Below are 13,925 nucleotides of genomic sequence, written 5' to 3'. Positions count from 1 at the left end.
TGGGAACTGGGTGATGGGACTTTAGCTTTGCATCAAACTTTTAGCATAGACATGGAGTAAAAATATTTCATTGTCAATTACTTTGAAATGTCGCCACAGTGTGTTTCTTTGGCCAAATATTCTGTCTGCATTAGGGAAGAATACAAACTTTTGAAACTGTTCGAGAAGGAAGATATGAAGAGGAAGATATGAAGAGGACACCTTAAGAAGATTAAGGTGGGCCAAGTGAACAGGCAAATATTGGTGTATGGAACATAGTAGAAAAATGTGTCTATGCTGAAAGATATTTGTGGGTTGAATGGAAAGTAGGGTATTATTTCAGTGGAGACATTGGCTTGAGGCACAGAGGAACCGGGCACCTCGGTTACAAAATAAAAACTTTCGTGTACATCAAATTTTTATTGAGGAAAAATAGACGTTGAAACTTCCTGAAACAGAATACATTTAAAAGTGGGGACGATTTTGTGCAGATTTATAATGTGATGTAACCACACCAAGAGAGTGATGACCACAATGATATGAAATGCAATCCAGAGAAGGTTCACTCAGCTGACTCCTGGGAGGAGCGTTTATTTATGGGGGACATCTTGAACTGACTGGCCCTGGATCTGCTGGAGTTTACGCGAACAATATGTGATCTTGTTTAACCCCAGAATATTCCAAGTAGTCTTTTCAAGTTGAATTCTAAAACAATGTTTCAGTTTGTGTCAGAGATTACCATGAGTGCATGGGTTGTAAAGCTGAAGAATATCTCAGTGAAGAAGATGGTGATTTGGTGTAATCATCTCAAAGTATTGTGCCTTTGTGGAACTCCCTTCCTAGAGAGCGATGGAGAATAAGACATTGACTATTCCTTAGGCAAAGGCAGGCAGATTCTTGATGAAGAATGATGCACTAATGTTTTAAGAGCAAAGGAGGAATGTCTGATTGAGGCCACAGTCAGATCATCCATGATCTTATCGCATGATGGAGCTGTTTTGATTCCTTACTCATGATGCTAGTTTCTGCATTTCTGTTGTCTTTAATTACTGAAAACTTCTGACACAATTGTTATGAACATGAAAACTCTCCTTTCAGATAATTGAGCACAGCTTTCCAAATGTGACTTTTAAAGAGCACGGGAAAAGCACTCAGGAAAGATTCATGATGTTGTAGAGAGGTCAGGAGCATAGGACAAAGCGAAAGCCTGCCTTGAAACTGCTTTAAAAATCAGATTGGGTCGAATGGATAACTTTAATACTTCAGATTCCTTTCAGTTGTTCTTGTGAGGTGCGTTTCATTACCAAGGCCAGCATTCTGTTGCTGTGTTTAATTTCTATTCAGAATATGGTGATAAACTCCAGGGATTCTTGTGCTGCAGAAACACTAACAGATATGTTACAAAGAGAGAAAAGGGTTCTGAACAATTTGATATTGAAGGGATAATGATATAACTGCATATCCTATGTGCCCTCGAGATTGTATTCCTCATTACTTGATACTCACAAGCTATGGAAATAGTGAGACTATATTCTCTGTTTGCAACAATTAAAGTGATAGAGTCATACAGCATGCAAACAGACCTTTCAGCCCAGTACAACTATGCCAGCCAGAAAACACCAAACTACATTATTCCCAGTTACCTGAAGATCTATACCCTACTATTCCCTGGCAGTTTGTGTTTCAATGCTGCGTTATCGTGTATCTGTGACCTGAGATTTTTTGTTCTTTCAATACATGCAAGAAATGCTTTCACGGAAATAGATCATACAACTTCAAAGACCACGACCAATTCATCAGATCAACAAAATGTCCTCATTGTTTAATAATTATTAGAAAATAGGATTGTCTTCTTCGTTCATTTGGGATTTTCATGGAGCTAGACCAGCAATAATTTGTCCTTGAGAAGTTCCAGTCCAGTTGGTGTTGGTCCACCCAAGTGGCTGGTGCGATGGAGTACCAGCAGTGCATCTCATGTGCTGGTTTAGCTGGGAGTAAAAATTACTGGATGGAGTGTTACACAAGCTCTCTTGCTGTGATGAACAGCTCGCAGGAAAACGGACTCTTTATCAATATGAATATATGAGAAGGAATTTACTATTCTTCAGAGAAATAGCAACCTTACACGAGAAGTCTATATAATAATGAAAGGAAGTCTCTTTCTATGTCATTGGTGTCCTTAAAATAATGGTGTCAAGCAGTTGGACTAATGTTGGTGCTGTCGTTGAATGACTCTTCACTGAGCATGTGTGTAATCCTAGATGTTCTCCGAGATGACTGGCGAGTCCTAGGTTGAGTAAGTGCTGATACTCCATGGGATGATGCTGGTTTATAATCTCGCCACTTACTGAGCATAGTTCAATGGAACAAACCAACATGTCCAATTGGCTGCTGCTTCAGAACATATCAGAGGTTTCATGGCTGCTACCACATGAAATCATGTTATAAAGACAAGGCCCATCGTGTCTACATCATCCAGTGCTGATACAAGTGCTTTATAAAGTTTGTGAGGTTTCTTTCCTTATTTACCCTCTCAGACAATCTGGGTTCAAAACAGATTCAACTAATCCTCTCTTAGTGTCTTATATTTTAATTTGAACGTGTTCTCCCGTATTTTTATCCCTTTGACAAAGGGGAACAAGCTGCTGTCTGTTCACTCTGCTCATACCTTTCACGTTCTTATTCACATCGGTTTAAACTAGTATGGCAGGCGGGTGGGAACCTGAGCTGTATACCGGAGGTGAGAGTTGATGCAGGTGAGGCAATAGCAAGAGGTAGACCAGCTAGTAGGAAGGATTTTCCTTGGAAGGAACGAAGGGATCAGTTAAAGTGTGTTTGCTTTAACAGAAGGAGTATCAGGAATAAAAGTGATGAACTTAGAGCATGGATCAGTACCTGGTGCTATGATGTTGTGGCCATAACAGAGACATGGGTTTCCCAGGGGCAGGAATGGTTGCTGGATGTTCCATGGTTTAGAGCATTTAAAAAGAATGGGGGGTGGGTGGGGAAGAGGAGGGGGTGTAGCACTACTAAACAGAGAGGGTATCACAGCTATAGAAGCTTCCATTATCGAGAAAGATCTGCCTACCCAAATCAGTATGGGTGGAAATTAGGAACAGCAAGGGAGCAGTCACCTCGTTAGGGGTTTACTACAGGCCCCCCAATATCAACAGGGAGATTGAAGAAAGCATAGGTCGGCAGATTTTGGAAAAGTGTGAATGTAGTAGGGTTGTTGTAATGGGTGACTTTAACTTTCCCAATATTGATTGGAACCTCCTTCGAAAAGAAGATTTGAATGGAGTTGTTTTTGTAAGGTGTATTCAGGAGGGTTCCCTAACTCGGTACGTTGACAGGCCGACGAGGAGAGAGGCCATTCTAGACTTGGTGCTCGGAAGCGAGCTGGGGCAGATATCAGATCTTGTGGTGGGAGAGCATTTTGGTGACAGTGAGCACAACTGCCTCACATTCTACATAGCTAGAGAGAAGGAGAAGATTAGGCAAAATGGGAGGATATTTAATTGGGGAAGAGGAAAGAATGATGCGATTAGCCATGAGTTAGGAAGGATGGACTCGGAGCAATTGTTCCATGGTAAAGGCACTATAGATATGTGGAGACTGTTTAAGGAACAGTTGTTGCGAGTGATGAATAAATATGTCCCTCTGAGACAGGCAAGAAGTGGTAAGATAAAGGAACCTTGGATGTCGAGAGCTGTTGAGATTCTCGTCAAAAGGAAAAAGGTAGCTTACATAAGGTGGGGGAAGCTAGGGTCAAGCTCGTCTCTAGAGGATTACAGGCAGGCAAGGAAGGAACTCAAAAATGGTCTGAGGAGAGCCAGGAGGAGGCACGAGAAAGGCTTGGCAGATCGGATTAGGGAGAACACAAAGGCATTTTACACTTATGTGAGGAATAAAAGAATGGTCAAAGAAAGAGTAGGGCCGATAAGGGATAGCATAGGGAACTTGTGTGTGGAGTCTGAGGAGGTAGGGGAAGCCCTAAATGAGATTTTTTGCTTCTGTCTTTATGAAAGAAACAAACTTTGTAGTGAATGAATCATTTGAAGAGCAGGTGTGCATGCTGGAATGGATAGAGATAGAGGAAGCTGATGTGCTGAAAATTTTGTCGAACATTAAGATTGACAAGTCGCCAGGCCCAGACCAGATTTGTCCTCGGCTGCTTTGGGAAATGAGAAATGCAATTGCTTCTCCACTTGCGAATACCTTTTCATCCTCGCTCTCCACTGGAGTACCTGAGGACTGGAGAGAGGCAAATGTAATTCCTGTCTTCGCGAAAGGAAATAGGGAAATTCCCGCCAATTACAGACCAGTAAGTCTCACATCTGATGTCTGCAAGGTGTTAGAAAGGATTCTGAGGGATAGGATTTATGACCATCTGGAAGAGTATGGCTTGTTTAAATGCAGTCAACACGGATTTGTGAGGGGCAGGTCATGCCTCACATACCTTATCGAGTTCATTGTGAATGTGACTAGAAAAGTTGATGAGGGTCGAGCTGTGGATGTGGTGTATGTGGACTTCAGCATGGCATTTGATAAGGTTCCCCATGGCTGACTCGTTCAGAAGGTCAGGAGGAATGGGATACAGGGGAACTTAGCTGTCTGGATACAGAATTGGCCGGCCAACAGAAAACAGCGAATGGTAGTAGAAGGAACATATTCTGCCTGGAAGTCTGTAGTGAGTGGTGTTCCACAAAGCTCTGTCCTTGGGCCTCTACTGTTTATAATTTTTATTAATGACTTGGATGAGGGGATTGAATGATGGGTCAGCAAGTTTGCAGACGACACAAAGGTTGGGGGTGTCATTGACAGTATAGAGGCTGTTGTAGGCTGCTGCAGGACATTGACAGGATGCAGAGATGGGCTGAGAGGTGGCAAATGGACTTCAACCTGGATAAATGCGAGGTAATGCATGTTGGAAGGTCGAATTTGAAAGCTGAGCACAGGATTAAGGATAGGATTCTTGGCAGTGTGGAGGAACAGAGGGATCTTGGGTGTGCAGGTACATAGATCCCTTAAAATGGCCACAAATGGACAGGGTTGTTAAGAAAGCATATGGTGTTTTGGCTTTCATTAACAGGGGGATTGAGTTTAAGAGTCATGAGATCTTGTTGCAGCTCTATAAAAATTTGATTGGACCGCAGTTGGAATACTGTGCCCAGTTCTGGTCGCCCTATTATAGGAAAGATGTGGATGCTTTGGAGAGGGTTCAAAGGAGGTTTACCAGGATGCTGCCTGGACTGGAGGGCTTATCTTATGAAGAGAGGTTGACTGAGCTCGGACTTATTTCATTGGAGAAAAGGAGGAGGAGAGGGGACCTAATTGAGGTATACAAAATAATGAGAGGCATTGATAGAGTCGATAGCCCAGGACCATTTGCTAGGGCAGAAATAACTAACACAAGGGGCCATTGTTTTAAGCTGGTTGGAGGAAAGTATAGAGGGGATGTCAGAGGTGGGTTCTTTATACAGAGTTGTGAGAGCATGGAATGCGTTGCCAACAGTAGTTGTAGAAGCAAGGTCATTGGGGACATTTAAGAGACTATTGGAATACATATGTTCACAGAAATTTGAGGGTGCATACATGAGGATCAGTGGTCGGCACAACATCGTGGGCTGAAGGGCCTGTTCTGTGCTGTACTGTTCTATGTTCTATGTTCTAAATGTCTGTCAGGTTCAGTTTCCTCCCACAGTGCACACAAGTTCAGTAGATTGACCATGCTAAATTACCCATCATATGCAGCGAGGTGTGTTAGCTATGGGAGACGCAGGGACAGGGTAGGAGTCGGGTTAGCCATGGGAAATGCAGGAAAGGGGTATGAGGTGGGTTGGGTTAAATGCTCTGCACAGGGTCAATGCGGACTTGATTGATCAATGTCCCATAAAATAACAAAAGTAAAGGTTAAATCAAACAAAGAAACAAAACAAAAAACAGAATGCTGGGGAAACTGAGCAGGTTTCGTAGCCTCTGTCGAGAGTTAGCATTTGGAGTCGACTCACGATGCTTCAGATGTGGAAACATCTGGGAAATTGTGCAATGTGTGTTGGTGGATTGAGTTGAATATATGGAGAAATAGAGACATTGTAAAAATAAACAAAGGGACTGTGGATAATCAGCTGGTATGGAAATAAATAGGGAGATCATTTTCATTTTTCTTTCACTTTTTCCCAAATTCCTGAGTATCATGCCCATGTAGGTATATATCCAAGTCCCTGTTTCAAGTGGGTTATGTCCCCTCTATCACCCCATCCTGAGTGTGGTCATCTTCTTTTCTTCATTAATGGGACATGGGTGTTGTTGGCTGGGCCAGCATTTATTTCACTTTCCGAGTTGCTTTTGAGAAGGTGCTGGGGAACTGCTTCTCTGAACCACTGCACATCGATGTGCTGTAGACTGGCAGTGGTTCCGTCTGTCTGGTTACACTTCTTTGAGACCTTGTAGTGTTATAACTGAATGTCTGACTTGACCATTTCAAAGGCCATTTGAGAGACTACCACTGCTGACAGCCTGGAATCACATGCAGGCCAGACCATTGAAGAAATCAAATTTCCTTCCCTGAAGGAGACCAGTGAGCTAGATGTTCTTAGTTTTGGCACCCATCAATATTTCATTAGATTGTTAATTCCAAATATTTTATTAAATTCAAATTCCAGCGTCTGATGTGGCGGGATTGAAGTCCGGGTTTGGGTCATTACCTCGGAAAGGTATACCATTGGGAAATATTTGTGGAAATCTCCGAATTTACAGTCTAGAGAAAATACCACTAGACCATCACCTCCCCCAGCATCTCCACCATCAATAGTAGTGTTGCTATTACCGTGACTGACATACAGATAATTGTGCAGTTACATTATCAACTATTTCCACGAGAGCAGAACTATTCATATTTCAGGGACGGCACAGAAATGTAACAGTTTATCAGCCAGGAATACAAACAGAGGAGATGTAGGCATTTTCAACACTGTGCCATATATATAAGTATTGACTTGCTCCTGACATTGGAAAGTCAGTGTAGTTTCTCTGGATGGTTTTCTTGGATTTACGTTGTTAGCTGCTGCATTCATTCAGGGAGACCAGAGGGCCTGGTGTTCCTACTCTGTGCAAGGTATGAGGACAGATTTTATAGTGTATCTGAGTCTGCTGAAACTGCATAGGGAGAAGTTGAGCACTGCATTATTCTTTCTGAGATTTCCACAAATACTTCCCAATGGTATACCTTTCCCAGGTGCAAAGAGTGAATCCAGTTTATTTCAACAATGGGGAGGTCACAAAGCTGTGCAGTCTCACACCAGGGAGAGGACTATATTCAAAATGTCCATCAACCATTTTGATTCAGGACCTTGCTAGGCAGGAGTAGGGGACATATCCATTATGCCAGAGCCCCATCATCGCACATATCCACAAGGTGACAGTGGCCACCTCTGTCCAGTCAGAAAATCTTTTTCGGAAATATTAGAGAACATGGTTACTGGCAAAAGTGAGGAAATTAAGAAATTTAGAGTTAGTAAAGTTGAAGTACTGGAAAAACTCATTGTGTTGAAGGTTGGTAAGCTGCTGGAACAGGTCAGTGATGAATTTAGAGGGCTACAGAGATAGGGTTGGAGAATTGAGCTTGCTGGATAACTCTTCGGAACTGGTGCAGACACGATGGGCCTTCTTTCCTGCATTTTCCGTAATTATATGAAAGAGATCAAATCTCTTTATGATGTGTAATGGATCCTGCAGGCTGGAAAGCAGCTATTGTGAACGCACATATTTACAAGAGGACGGAGAGTGAAAACAGAAAACGAACTGGGTGATAGGTTTATGTCATTAGTGAGATAACTATGAGCATTTTTTGTATTTAATCATAAATAGATCATTGGAGAACAATAATATGATTGAGTAGTGTCAACCAGATTCAGGACAGGAAAACTACCTTTGAAAAACGTACTGGAGTTTATGGATGATGTTGCTTGTGACATCGACAAGTGAGAACTAGTGTGAACGGTGTATTTGTATTTTCAGAAGAAGGTTCACACGGTTGCACACAGGTGAGAGAAGAAAGTTACAGTTCTCGGGTAAGGGGAAGGTATCCTGCATGGATTGAGAATTGGATGATAGAGAGAACACAGAGACTAGGGTCTTCCTTTGGACAGAAGGTCACAACTGATTGGGTATCACATGCATCAGTGCTTGGAGCATCGCTGTTTGTAACACAAAGAACTGATTTGAATGTGAACAACACATACAGTCCTTTTCATGCTGGATTTAATTAAAGGTGAAAGACTGCGAAGTGCTTTTGGCACAAAGGATCGGAATGTCCTTGGCCACAAGTCACGAATAGAATTCATGCAGGGCATCCATTAATCAGAACAGGAAATGAAATGTCAGCCTTCATTACAAAATGAATCATGTGGAGGAGTTGTGGAATGCTGTTGAGGCAGTATTTGGGCTATTGTGGACAGACTTTCTGACCTTTATAAATCAATGATCAACTTGTCACAGAGGAAGTGCAAAGCTGTTTTATCAGATTAATCTCTGGGATGATGGTAATATAAAGCGAGTGTGAACGAAATGGATGTTTAGTTGGTAGCACGGTGAGAGCATAAGAGTTGATTATATTGAAACTTGAAGATTATGGACGAACACACATTATGTCCAGAGAAAGACATTGGTGGCATAAGAAATTACATTTTGCCCATGATACGTGCTTCTTGGTAGTTTATGTTCCTCTGTGAAGCTCCTATATTGGTTGAGGGAGAGCTTCAGGTTCTGAATGAACTCTCATTGCCTCAATGTGCAGTTGGTGTGTGACCCTGCACTGAAAGTCACATTATTCACAAATCTGTCAGCAGTTGCAATGCCTAACTCCCGAAAATGTTAGCCATTCCCAACAGCTTCTGACCTCCATAGAGAATACCCTTCTGCCTTCTCGGAGATGTCCTCTCTCCTCACCATCAACAACCATATTAATGTATACATTGTGGACCATTAGCAATGGAGCCAGAAGGAACGACATGGAACAGTCTATCCATGCATTGTCTTTTTCATTGGTTTGTCATGTTTGGTTGTAGATAACATCGTCCTATTTCTGTACAAGGGGCTTGAGCGGCTGAATGTCCACCTCATGATGTCTTGGGAGACGCTCAAGAACCTGACTGTGCAACCCGTGGTTCCTGTTTAGCAGCTCAATGTGTTTGACTGGACTCCTTACCTTCCTGTGCAATAGTCAGGAGGGAATGAATGGGCTATCCCTATTCTTATCCAATAACATTGATGGGCGGAATGACCTCCTCATATTCCTGTGAAGTTAGCTTGAGGTGCTGAACGAACAGCTCTCTTTACTCTGGTAACACACAGTGTCCAGCAGGACTGTTACATGAATGTTACCGACACTTCAACAGCATAAGCCTGAATGCTGTCCGGGTCTTCCTGCACATGGACACAGACTGCTTCAGGAGCTGAGGGGGGCACATTGTTCTCAACATTACATGATTTTCAGTCACCACCTCCACTTCTGAGATTCTGATGGGGGGGAAGACACCGAGGCGCAAATGAGGATGTTTGTGCTGGGATCTCTAGCAGAGATGTCCCGAAACTGAGGTGATATATGTCGAAGAACCACAAACATCTTGTTTGTGCTGAATCACTCCAACCAGTGGGGAGGTTACCCTTGGATTTCCATTAAGTTCCATTTTCTTCAGGTTCCTTGATACCATCCTCAGGTCAACACTGCCTTGTTGTCAGGGCCATTCACTATTACCTGGTTTTTATATATTTTGTTCATGTCAATAGGTCACGGTTGTATGTGTGCGACGTGTTTCCTTCTCACATAGGGGTGTGACCATCGGGACTTCTCTATACCAGAGAGTTTGGGGAGATAGATCATTGAGATAGTGGTAAGACAGGGATGGATGGATGTTTGACACGGCAGGCACTCCAGGAGTTGGGACATAGAGCAGATCAGCCATGATCTTATTGAATGGAAAGGCAGGCAGTAGGGGCTGAATGACCTATCCTGCTTCTCATGTTCTTGAATTCTCTTATTGGAAAGTTCATCGTTGTTATATTCCTGGCTGTCCTGTGAAGGAATGCTGTAGTCAAAGAGACCAGAGGATTTTGTGAGCAATATCTGGGTAGTGTAAGGGGTCATTATTCACTGTGAATCTGGATCAACAACATGACAAATAAATGGAGAGGGGGTACTTCTGTAAGGAGTGAGGAGGGAACTGTTTCACAGTAACACCAACTCTTTTTTTCCCAAGAACGTTCTCCAATCCACACCAAATCATGTTTGACTGTATTCAGGGGCTGAATGGTCTCCTCGGTTTCTGTGCACCAGGTAGTAGGAGCAAGTAGTCTCCAACTGCTCCTGTGTAGCAGATTGAGGCGCTGAATGGAATGGGGCGAAATAGGACTGAGATACAGGAGTGGGTCCCTGCCCCACCAAGGACTAATTTTGTGGCTGATCACATTGTGGTCTCAGCTGCACGTTCCTATCTGCAGTTCATTATACTTGAGTCACTTTCCCGTCAAATATTTAACTAACACACCTTTCAATAAATGCAAACACACAGGTACCACAAACCTGTGGGGAGGAGAAATTCCCACTCAAATGGCCTTCTGAGAATTTCTCCTTATCCCTGTTCCTACTGAGGTTAGGGAGTCATTGCTTCTTTTTCTAGTCCCACTCCTCCAGCCGTCACGAAAAATTATCCGTGTAACTAAGTGTGTGATATGGTAAATGATATCGTTCTCAGACTGGGTCAGGTTCAGTGTTAGGAACAAGTCAGACAGGTTTCTCAACTTTGTTAAAAATCTAAAACCAAAGCTAAATTACTCGAAATACGATGGATACATAAATGATATAAGAGTTTGAACATTGACAATACCTACATCAACATTTATTTTTCTATAAATCTGAGACACAGAAATATGCACACAAAGACACACGCACACACACGTCTGAAGGCAAACGGAATAAAAAGAAACTCTGCAGGATATTAGTTCGAAAGAGCTTTGTCTAAATAACAGTAAATTTCATGACAATAGCAAAATTGAGATAGTTTCAATTGTTATTCTGCCTCTGAAGTGATTCTGCCTCACAGAAGCTGCTAGCACTGGGGTTTCTTCCTGGAACAGTTGGATTTGGCTGAATTCCCTTTGCTGCAGGCAAAGGACAGATTCCAATGAATCATCAGCAGGAAGCTTAAAAGAGTTCTAAAGATGGCTGATTGGTTTTCAGCTCTCATATGTTGCTGTAGAGAAGTACAAGTAGAGATGGAGCAATGGCCGTTTGCTTCTACGACAGGTCGCATTTGCTTCCTCCCTGATCTGAAACATGCAATAATGTGACCCAAACACCAACCTGGACTCGGTAAGGTCTGGGTGAACATCCTCCTGATTGAATTACTCCATCCACGTTACCTGCTCCATTTAGGAATAATTTGCAATTTATAATTTGAAGGTATATTTAGAGGTGTATGCATAATTTTTGTATAATATATTAAAGTCTTCATAGTACCTGTGTTAAAATGAGTATATTGTTTTTAAAATTAAATCCTTAGTTTTATTCTCTAATCCTCAGCTCTGCCCCAATACACTCTCCTCAGGGTCTTATATGGTTCAATATGATCAGCTCTCATTCTCAGGCTTGAAGTACTCTGACATTGTAGAGTCCATGAGGGCCATGGATGCGGGATCAGTCAAGGTTATTATCCAAAGGCTGGAGGAGTCCAAACCAGAGGGCAAAGACTTAAATTGAGAAGGGAAAATGAAAAAGATACCTGAGTGGTATCTTTATCACACAGAGGGTAATGCGTGTATGGAGCAAGCTGGCAGCGAAAGTGGTGGAGGCTGGTACAATTAAAACATTTAAGAGGCAGTGGATGGGTATATGAATAAGGAGGTTTAGAGAGTTATGGGTCTCATGTTGGCAAATGGTTTTACATCAGATTGGAATATCTGGTTGGTGCAAATGAGCTGGACTGAAGGGTCTGTTTCCGTGCTGTATGACACTATGGTTCTATCAGGCCTTCATTCTAGCAAGGAGTAAAGTGAAGCATGTGTGAAAAGCTTCTAAAACAATTGCATATTTTTTTCTTTCAATTTCGGGGTTCATAACTACATACAATACATTCGATGTAGTCTCAGCATTGTCATGTACAGATACAGAAAAACATCCCGATGATTATACCCAATAGCGTTTGCATGAAACAGCATCATTCGATACACTTCCCTAATCCCTTGCTGAATCTGCTGACGAGGTTTATATGGCTCATGTACCGAGACACACACATCCCTCCGTACCAATGCGTTCTGTGATGTTCTCTCCATTTAAGTAGGTTACTGTTATTTTATCTGTTCTGAGCACTGCCTTCCCTTAGCCCTTGTTATACTGTTTTCTGCCAAAGCTTTGCTCACTAATTTCCCCTGTCGGTATTCCATTGCAGAGTCTCCATGTGCTGTTAAATGATTATCGTGGTAAATGAACTAATTGAGTTCCAATCCAATGAGTCACCTCATCCAAGTCATTGGTATAAATTGTCAATTGTTGATAATGTCACACTGATCCCTGAGGCATTCCACCAAGTTGCAACTTTACAACCTGAATATAAACATTTATCCCGAATGTTTATTCCCTGATAGTTTACCAGGTTTCCCCTGTTGCTGGGCACCAGGCTAGAAAGGTTGGATGGCCTCATCCTACACTGTGTAATGTACTTAGTGGGCTGAATGACTTCAATCTATTCCTGTGTAAATCCTTAAAGGGTAGAATGGTCTCCGCCTGTCTCATTATAATGATGTTGACTGGCTGAATGGGACCTTTCTTTACCTCTGTAACATTATTGAGTGGTTGAGAGAACAGCATCTGGACATTCAGCCCCTCAGGCCTGCTGCACCATTCAGAATGTGCATTGTTGATGTGATTGTGATAAAACATCCCCTTCCTGTCAGTTCCTAATAAATATGGATTCTCTTGTTCATCAAAGATCTATGGAACTGAACCTTGCTACTTCGGCATGAGAACATCACAGATCATACAACCCTAAAGAGAAAGGAACATCCCTGTCTCAGTCAGAAATGGGAAGGTCCTTATTCTCAAAATGCGTTCCCCTCAAACGAATCACCACTCTTTTGATATATAAGGAGTCGACCATTAGGAACATATATCGACCATTCAGCCCCTCAAACCTGTCCACTTTCTCATTAACTCTCCTAAATCAAATTCTTACCAAATTCAGCCTCCACTGACCTCGTGGAAAGACAATTCCAGGCACTGCAAGATCATATGAGCAATGAACCTTGGAGCAGAATTTGGCCATTCAGCCCATCTTGTCTGCCATGACATTTGATCACGGCTAAAATATTTCTCAACCCCATTCTCCTGCCTTCTTCGACTGACCATTGATAACTTATTAATTAAAACGTATAAATCTCTGTATTAAAAACATTGTGTGCCTGTATGTGGGGTTATGTTCGTGTGTTTGTGTGTAAACGTCCATATCTGTGTGCGTATCTCTGTGGGCCTGTGTTATGTGTGTTAGTGTCAGTATCTCAGTTTGTGTGTACCTCTGTCTGCATCTCTGTGTAGAGTTGTTTTTGAAGTAAATAGATGGAAATTGGGATCAAAGTCTCCCTCTTCTCTCTCTGTCTGTCCCTGTTGTTGGCAGAGTTCATAGAATTCCTACAGTGTGGAAGCAGGTCCTTCGACCCAATACATCCACACTGACCCTTCGAAGAATAACCCACCCAAACCCGGTTGAAATACTCTCCTACGTTTACTCATGACTAATGCCCCTTACCTACACATCCCTGGGCACTGTGGACAATTTAGCATGGCCACTTCACCTAACATCAACATCTTTGGGCTGTGGGTGGAAACAGGAGAATCCAGTGGAAACCCTCGCAGACACGGAGAGAATGTGAAACTTCACACAGACAATCGCCCG

This window comes from Chiloscyllium punctatum, chromosome 41 (genome assembly GCF_047496795.1).
Source record: "Chiloscyllium punctatum isolate Juve2018m chromosome 41, sChiPun1.3, whole genome shotgun sequence".
NCBI lineage: Eukaryota > Metazoa > Chordata > Chondrichthyes > Orectolobiformes > Hemiscylliidae > Chiloscyllium > Chiloscyllium punctatum.
This window is presented reverse-complemented; position numbering follows the sequence as displayed.